The sequence below is a fragment of the Papio anubis genome, chromosome 11 (assembly GCF_008728515.1).
Source record: "Papio anubis isolate 15944 chromosome 11, Panubis1.0, whole genome shotgun sequence".
Taxonomy (NCBI): domain Eukaryota; kingdom Metazoa; phylum Chordata; class Mammalia; order Primates; family Cercopithecidae; genus Papio; species Papio anubis.
The window spans coordinates 76611941-76621594 of NC_044986.1; the positions used below are offsets into that span (position 1 = coordinate 76611941).

Below are 9654 nucleotides of genomic sequence, written 5' to 3' on the forward strand. Positions count from 1 at the left end.
GAATGACTTCTGACCTGGGTAAATATGCAGGATGAGTAGTAGAGTAACAAAGACAATAAACACAAACACTGTGTGTTCCCAGTATGCATCAGGCATTGCCAGAGGAGAATACTGGTGCCCCAGAGGGACTTGGGTGCTTCAGTGACCTAGTCTAGGTCCCTAACATGTAAATACTGGTATTCCCTTCTATGTGCATTTCCCCAGCCTTCTTCCAAGTCAACAACTTGCTCAACAGGTAATAATCTACAAAAAATTTCAAGCAAACATAATTTTATAGATATAAAATATAAAAATAATCCCAAATTCTGATAAATAGAGCAACTTCTACAAGGAATTTTAAGAACATATGATTCTATATTAAAAAGCAATATTCCGAAGGTTGTTGATATCATTAAGTAAACAGTCCTCATTTTACATAAGCAAACACATTCACCAAGATAAACATCCAGCTGAAGAAAAAATGGAACCAGCATGGGTGTGTTTAGAATTAGTCAGTAATTTCAGAGGAAAAAGCAGGAATGGGTGGCATAGAAGAGCAGAGTGTGATTGGCCAGTTCATCTCCCAATCAAGGGTAACTTTGGGGAGGGGAGGAAAGAGGATTATACAAGCACAGTTGTTGATAGGTAGAGTCTATGAATTATGCGTGCCTCTCCGGAATTCTCTGCCCAGCTAATCATAGCTCTGCTGGAGAATGACTTTTAATATTTTTAAAGTAGAAAACAGGCGGGGCGCCGTGGCTCACGCCTGTAATCCCAACACTTTGGGAGGCCAAGGTGGGTGGATCACCTGAGGTCAGGAGTTTGAGACCAGCCTGACCAATATGGTGAAACCCCATCTCTACTAAAAATACAAAACTTAGCTGGGCATGGTGGCGTGCGCCTGTAGTCCCAGCTACTCCGGGCTGCTTGAACTCGGGAGGCAGAGGTTGTAGTGAGCCGAGATCATGCCACTGCACTCCAGCATGGGCGACAGAGTAAGACTCCATCTCAAAAAAAAAAAAAAAAAAAAAAAGGAAAAGAAAGAGAAAATATATTGAGCCAAATCCATGAGTCAATTCATAACAATCAACGTATTAATGTATTAAATGTGATATATAGTTTCTACATTATTTCAGAGAATTAGCTATCACCTTGTCTCAATACTAAAAGCTCTTTACATAGAACACTGCTATAATGTACTTAAATTTCTATTCGGTATCTGTCAGCATCTGGAAACACCTACGTGTACACATAAAGCTTCCATTTGAAATAAAAACAAAATGGCCATAAAGTCAGTGTAAATCTTTTATTTTTAAAAACTGGAGATTGTGTCATCTGAAATTTTTAAATGTGTAGAAATTTAAAATATCACCTCCTTCCCGCTAAGTCAACTCACCCTAAACTCAACACCATGGGTGGTAAATCTGGGATATTTACAGGCTCTCAGTCCACACTTTCCTCCATGGGGTTAAATCATTGACTGAAGGTTGCACAATATAGCCAAAGGCCATGGGAGAGACAGAAGCAAGTCACCTTTTTCCCGGAATACAATGTCTTCTCAAAACAAATCCCTATCCCAAACAATGAAAGAGGGAGTTAGAGCATTTAAGGGGAAAATTGTAGGGAAAGAAAATTCAGCCATGAAGTACTCTGGCTTTAGTTTTCTCTTGATATTTTGTCTTTCCCTTATTTGCTCTAAAAAAATATTTTGATATAAATGATTAGTACAGTTTGAGTCTGAGTATTTTAAGTGAAAGGAGAAACTAAAGTAATTACTTAGATAACAGGCCAAACTGATCCTCTCACACAAGCTTTCATTCTGAAAATATACACAACTTGACCACAAGTGTTTCACGTTCGCAAATGTCTACCTAATTATTTCATCTGGGGATTTGAGAGCAGATTTTAAAAACCTTTATATGGAAGGCAACCTCTCCACCCCTACTCTTTCCCTGAGACCAGTTTTCTATGTTAATAAATAGGGAGAGTCTTGCAGTTTACAAAGCATTCTTACAGGTGTCAGCTCATTCAGCTGTCACAATGACTCTGATGTGGGGAGTGGTGACCCCATTTAACAGAGGAGGAAGCTGAGGCCCAAAGACATTAGGTGATTTATTTTGGCTTGTACAACTGGTAAGTGGCACAACACCTAAACTCAGCCCTTCTGACTCCAGGTAGTCCCCTTTTCCTATGCTGAACTGCCTACTAAAGCCATTTTAATTTTTACCAATTCAAGATAAATACCTACAAATTGTGGCTGCTTATTTATCTGCTGCCAGCTACTCTAATGCCTTCTGCTGCCATAGCTTAGAAAAAACCCTTTCACACCCTCATTTGCAAAAAGCTTAACATTGACTGTTCCAAAGCTATACCCAAAGGATCCTTGGACAATGAAGCAAACACACATCTCTAATTCCACTACTCAGTATTATCTGCTCTCACAAGAATCACTTGTAGTGAAGTACTGAGTCCAGTGAATCATCAGACATCATAAAGCCTCAGAACCTGCAGCATGGGCCAGAGGCATTGTGCCACCACCCACCTCCCCACCCAAAGCAGCCCTCTACTACCTTCCTTAGAACTGCTGCTCTGCCCTAACCTCCTCCAGCAACCCCAGGGCCAATCAAACATGTTTCCTCTCCTCTCCTCTCCTGAGTATACCCCAGGCCCTTGTTATTCAGTGTGGTTCCTTAACTAGCAGCCTCAGCATCACCTGGGAGCTTGTTAGGAATGCAGGCTCTGGGGCCCCACCTTAGGCTCAGAAATTAGAATCTACATTTTAAGAAAATGCCCCAGGAATTTATAAGAAATTACAACATGAGAAGCAATACCCTATAAAAAAGGACAGAGCAACTGAAATCCCTCCTCTCTCATTGTCACACCATCCATCCTTGGCTACTGGTTCTTCAGGCTCTCAGAAGGTATTATGGCCACATTCAAACCCTTCGGCACCAGCCCACCTGCTCATCCATTCCCCTAGTATATCCAAATTCAGCTTGGTTTTATAGTTTAGTAAAATAGCTTGGCTACTTTACACTAAAGTATGAATAGCTAAGTGCCTACGAACACAGTGGGTTCTGATGTAATGTTACTGAGAAATCACAAGAAAGATTTAAAGTCAGAAAAATTTGCGTTTGTATCTCCATTCGCTCAACGATCAGCTGTGAGAATCTCAGAAGCTTAAATAACTCTCTGAACTTCCACTTTTGCCTCTAAAAATTTAAACTATTATTTATCCTATATAAGAAGGTGAAATAAAGTATCTTGTGTACCAGGACTGGCACATAGTAGGTGTTCTCTTTCTTTTAATGAATGAACCATAACATCAGAGGTAACTGAATTTCAAAATAGTACTGACACAAATAAATATCTACTTGGTGTCCCTCTAGCCAGTGTGGCCACATGGGAGAGACTCTGGGGCATGTAAGCATTTCTTGTGAGTCATAAAATCACATCTGCCAACCACCATCAGCCTTAGCTACACTGGAAGTCACTCACTGCTCACCCTCCACCTGGTAAATTCTCCTCTACTAACTTACAGAGTCCTCTGATTCAAAAGCTGCTTCCCTTTCTCCTTGAAGAGTTTAATCAGCAAATTGAAGAAACAAAAATAACGGCAAGGGTGTAGGTAAGTTGAGATGTTTAAACTGTGACAGGCTCGTTTTTAGCTCTTAAAATTTCATTTCAGCAATAACACCAGTGTACATGCAATAAGCTAGAATGCTTATTATTCAATAAAACTGGTATGAGAGTGCTTGACTCTCTGCTTGAGCGTGGTATGAGATTACTGACTCTACTTGAAGACAATTGGATTGAAAAATCTAAACTAAAATACATGAAATAATTTTTAAAGATAATCTTTAAACTACATAAGTTTTTCAAAACGAATAATAGTTCATTAATTTATTAAACAAAAGACCAAAAAGCACAAAGCATTAAAAAAGAGACATTTAAATAAAACTTACTTTTGCCAAACAATAAAGACCATAAACCAAGTTAAAAGACAACCAACCACCTGAGAGATTTCCCAACACATATAACCAGCAAAGAAATTCAGTAAGATAAACAAATCAATAGCAAATATTAGCAAATAATATGAACATGCAGTTCCCAGAAGAGCAAATCCATTGTCCAATAAACATAAAAAGATATTTAACCTCATGAATAATCAGAGAAAATGCTAATTAAACAACAAAAAAAGCTACCACATTGCACTCCTGCCATGGGTAAAAAAATTTTGACGTGTAAGATTACCAAGTATCTGAAAGGATTCGACATAACAGGAACTCTATTCTGCAGGTAGGAGTGTAAACTAACATGACCACTTTGGAACACAATCTAGCAATATCTAGTAGCTTGAGAATGGCCACAACCTGTGCCCCGGGAATCGCCCAAGTGTGCCTTGTATACCCACCCGAGAGTAGCATTTCCTAAAGTAAGATTGCTGACCAGCAGTAGCAGCAGCATCTGGGTGCTTGTTAGAAATGCAAATTCTCCAGCCTATCCCAGATTTAAAGACTTACCTAGGAGTGCCTTTTAAGAAGCTTTCCAGCAGATTTAGATACACGCTAAAGTTTCAGAACCAAGAGAGAAACTTCACACATTAGTTCTCCTGTCTTCCAACAGGAGATTGTGTCAGAAGGGTACTAGGAATCTGGTCCTTGACACATTTTTTAAGGAGAGTCTGACAGACCTTCTTTACTAGTACAGTGTCACTTGTGAGTCAAGAGAAAATGTGCAAACAATGGGATTCCCTCAAATACACAGAGATACATACATAGGTATATGTATAAAAGTAAAGCATTTAAAACACTCCAAACACCCACCAATAGAAGAACTGGTACAATGGTATGTTACACAGTATTAAACGAAGTAGATATACATGCATCAGCAGAAATAAATCTTGAAAATATGCTGAATGAAAAAAGCATTAAGTTAAAATCACACTTGAAAACCTGTCTTATTTATGGATAAATATATATTTGTATTAAGACGTCAAATATGTATAACTGGGAATTACAGCCATTTATTTTAAGATAATGGTTATATGTGGGCCAGAAATAAGAGGAAAGGCATGAAGGAGGGATACAAAAACATCAACAGTAAGATTTTGTTTTTTAAAAAAGCTGCCAATATATGGTAAAATGGTAATATTTGTTAAAGACATTGCTTATATTGTTCTGTGTACTCTTCTACATATTTGGACTATTTTACATTTTAAAATTTTTTTTTTTTTTTTTTGAGACGGAGTCTCGCGCTGTCGCCCAGGCTGGAGTGCAGTGGCCGGATCTCAGCTCACTCCAAGCTCCGCCTCCCGGGTTCACGCCATTCTCCGGCCTCAGCCTCCCGAGTAGCGCTGCCACCTCGCCTGGCTATTTTTTGTATTTCTTAGTAGAGACGGGGTTTCACCGTGTTAGCCAGGATGGTCTCGATCTCCTGACCTCGTGATCCGCCCATCTCGGCCTCCCAAAGTGCTGGGATTACAGGCTTGAGCCACCGCGCCCGGCCTACATTTTAAAATTTAAAAGTTATTCCTTATATTTGCAAATACTAGAAAACCCTATTTCTGTTTAAGAAAAATATATTTCAAAATGACTACCTCAAAAGGCTTTTAAAATTGAATCTTTGTGACATCTAGTGGTAACATAAATAGTTACAATTTAATATACAATTATAAATAAGCTTGATTCAATGCAGTATTGATCTCAGAACAGTTGGTTTAATTTGACTTTCACAAAAATTTAATTCAATTTTCAAAAGCTTGTGCATTTATTTGCTGTTTTCAGTGTTCTATTCCTGAATATATATATATATGGTTTTGGTTTTTTTGTTTTTTTTTTTGTTTTTTTTTTTGAGACGGAGTCTTGCTCTGTCACTCAGGCTGGAGTGCAGTGGCGTGGTCTCAGCTCACTGCAAGCTCCGCCTCCCGGGTTCACACCATTCTCCTGCCTCAGCGCCCCGAGTAGCTGGGACTACAGGCACCAGCCACCACGCCTGTCTAATTTTTTGTATTTTCACTAGAGACAGGGTTTCACCATGTTAGCCAGGATAGTCTCAATCTCCTGACCTCGTGATCTGCCTGCCTCGGCCTCCCAAAGTGCTGGGATTACAGGCATGAGCCACCGTGCCTGGCCCTATTCCTGAATATTTTTAATGGGGATGAAACTTTGGAGTAAGGTTGTTATTATCTTGTATACATTAATTCTGTGGCTCAGCTGATGGCCTCCTGAAATATGTATCAATTATGTTAATTCTAGTGTCCCCAAAACAGGTGGCACCCCTGCCATTTCCCTCCCTGGCTCAGTGAGAGCCATGGAAGAAGCTCTCAGTGTCTCTTTTATACCATGTTAGACACCAGCCAGCCAAGTATCCCTCACAGCCAGATCAGCACCTCTGCCTGACCTGAGCACTCAAGGATCCACCATTGTTCAAGATTCAGGTTCTTCCTTGTCCTCCACCCCGATTCAATCAACTCCCAAGCCCACCTATGAAAAGTGTCAAACCCATCACTTGTTTCCTGTACAGTTCCTACAAATTGTGCATGATGTGCAAGCAGAGACCATGTTTTGCGCATATGCTCCCCATGAGAACCCAGTACAATGCTTGATACATAGTAGGCACACAATAAGTGTTCACTAAGTTAATTTCCACTGCTACAACCTAGGTACGACCTTCATTACCTTAAGCCTAGACTATCTTAACAGCATCCTGATCCTAAAAAATCCTAAGTACCACCAATGAAGCATCTTAAAACATCTCTGCAACATAACACCACTTTCTCATCCACCACTCCCCATAGGGGTTTTCACTGTATAATTTCCATCTCTATTCCCATTGTCAGCAGATGGCATCTAAATATCTTAGCTTGGAATTTAATAGGCTTCAAAACTAGTCCAGATCAACTTTATGAACTTCTCCCTTGCTACATCCCTGTACAAATCAGCTAACTTTCAAGCATCCTACAGGCATTCCCAGCATTATTTATTTCTCTGCTCACATTTTTCTTCCTGCCCACCCACAATCGATTATGTGCCTTTGTGTTTTGTTGGGTTTTGTTGGGTTTAGCCTCTTACTTCCATGAAGCTCAATATGACTTCTCTCTATGTAGAGTTAATCACAGTAGCTACCAAAGGGGTCCACTGACCCGCTGATTCACTTGCATCATTATTCATTTTCTTTCCTATGCCCTTGCTCACCATCGGGATGCACGTGTCTCAGTGGTAGGGGACCACCTCTCACACCAGTTTGTGCACTTAGAATCTAGCTAAGTCCTTAGAAGGGAGACAACTAAAAGAGATGTGTCAAAATGAGAAAAACTAGATAAAGAGTGGATGACCATTGATTGCAATTGGTATAACCCCTTTTAAAGCCTTTCATGTGGAAGGTAGCTGTGAAGGCCCCACATGATTCTAAATAATGTATTAACCTGATCTATTTTGACAAGGAACTGAAGACAGTGACAGCAGAAAAATGACTAGTTAAGAAACCGATCACTTGCAGCTTCAGAACATGAGAGAAAGAGGAGTGAGTATTAGGCTCATTATATTGGTCTAGAAGCATGGCAACCACAGAAGAGTTAAGGATGACTCCCACACTATAAATTGGAGCATTTGGACAACAATGAAGCCACTTATTATACTAAAGAAGGGTAGCAGCTTTATTTGAGTCATCTCCCTGCAAGGACAGGAGCCTCTCTTACTTCCTCCTCCCTCTGGTGCCTAGCTCTGGCTAAGGGTACTTAATAAGACTATACCCTTCCCAGAACCACAGTGTTTCATGCTGTGACTAGCCGACACACAGAGACTTTTGCTGCCAAATCTGCCTCCAAGCCACACCCTCTGGAAACTGTCACAGCCTGTGCTGAGCCCAAAACTCTTTGAGCCTGTCTTTTACCCACAGGCCTCCATGATGGTGCCCTTTGGGCTGAGCCAGGGTCTGGAAGGACACTCTGCTCCTTGTCTCCCTTGGACACTCTTGCCTGGGTAGATGTGAATGCAGGTCATCCATGCTGGGGGCACAGTGCCTGGCAACTGAATTCACACAGAAATCATCTGTCTCTCCAGTTTTTCCTCAAAATTGTACAGAACTGGTATGACAGGATAACATTTTTAATGAAACATTTTTAATGAAACTATTATTTGTCTTAATCCATTTTGTATTTCTACAACAGAATATTACAGAATGGTAACCAAGAAAATACATTTATTTCTTACAGTTTTGGAGGTTGGGAAGTCCAGGTCAAGGGGCCTGCAGCTGGTGAGGGTCTTCTTGCTGTGTCATCCCATGGCTGAAGGTGGAAGGACAAGAGAGTGCAAGAGAGCAAGAGGGGGCTGAACTCACTTTTATAACAAGCCCACTCTCACCATAACTAACCCACTTCCGTGACAATGGCATTCATCCATGTAGAAGGGCAGAGCCCTCACGACCTCTTCACCTCTTAAAGGTCTCACCTCTCAACACGGTTGTATTTGGGAAGAGAGGGGGACACATTCAAACCATAGCACCATTTAAGCAAATGGACCATTCTGTACTCATTGCCTCAAGAAAAGTACTTTATAAGCCAAAATAGAATTTTTTAAAGGAGTTTCTCTTGGCATTTGTGTTTTCACACCTATGTCCTTAAGAATAGAATAGAAACAGAAAGGACTCACATCATAGATTTTGAAGAATTTTGTAAAGGAAGTAAGTATCCTTAGACGCCACAGAGTCTACTCCTTTGCACCCCAGAACTTTGTTTCATCCCATTCAATTCACTCTATGTGAACACATCCTGCAATATCCCTAGACTTTCTAAACCCCAAAGAGGAACACAGGAATCTAGACACCCAGCTGGGCAGAGAGGTGAGGAAGGGAAAGTCCTCATATCTGTTCTTGGCTGTGGAGGAACAAGCTAAGCTGGAGGAAACTCCCCCACCAGGACAGTGATGAAACACTCCTCCCCCAATCCCAACACCATCATGTAAGTGTGGCTTAAGTGGTTCTATGAAGCATCAGCTCCCAGCAAACTGGGGAGAGTTCTGCAGTTCACACCCAGGAGGAGATACCACATTTAGAGTATGTTGCACACCCTCCTGAGCCCTGCACAATGGCAGCCTCACTCACTTCTCACAGACCAGCAACTTTCTTTTCTTTTTTTTTTTTTTTTTTTGAGACAGAGTCTCACTCTGTTGCCCAGGCTGCAGTGCAGTTGTATGATCTCAGCTCATGCAACCTTCTCCTGCCTCAGCCTCCTAAGTAGCTGGGATTACAGATGCCCACCACCACGCCCGGCTAATTTTCTTTCGTATTTTTAGTAGAGATGGGGTTTCACCATGTTGGCTAGGCTGGTCTCAAACTCCTGACCTCAAATGATCCACCTGCCTCGGCCTCCCAAAGTGCTGGGAGGGATTACAGGTGTGAGCCACCGCTCCTGGCCAGCAGCTTGCCTCTCAGGCAGTCTTGCTCTTGCATAGACACACATATTAGTTCAGCTCACCTCCCATTTGCCTCTTTTGGTTGCTTCAGCAAACTGTCCTATTTTCCCAATGGAAATGTATAAATAACCAGTTGAACTGAAGGATCCAAAATAATACTTTGAGGCTACTCTTGAAGCCCATTCATAAGCTGTCCTTAGAGGAAAAAAAAAAGTAGAGTTCAAGTTTGAAGGCAAAAAAATACAAATTGGGAAACTCATGA

The 9654-nt window shown here is 41.0% G+C and overlaps 1 long non-coding RNA gene across 1 annotated transcript; it reads left to right on the forward strand.

The window, feature by feature from the left end:
* The first annotated feature begins 2813 nt into the window (after positions 1-2813).
* Positions 2814-7625, forward strand: LOC103887497. The gene is made up of 3 exons (XR_651615.4): positions 2814-2900; positions 3521-3607; positions 7424-7625. It is a non-coding gene; the product is annotated as an uncharacterized LOC103887497 (long non-coding RNA).
* The last annotated feature ends 2029 nt before the right edge of the window (positions 7626-9654 follow it).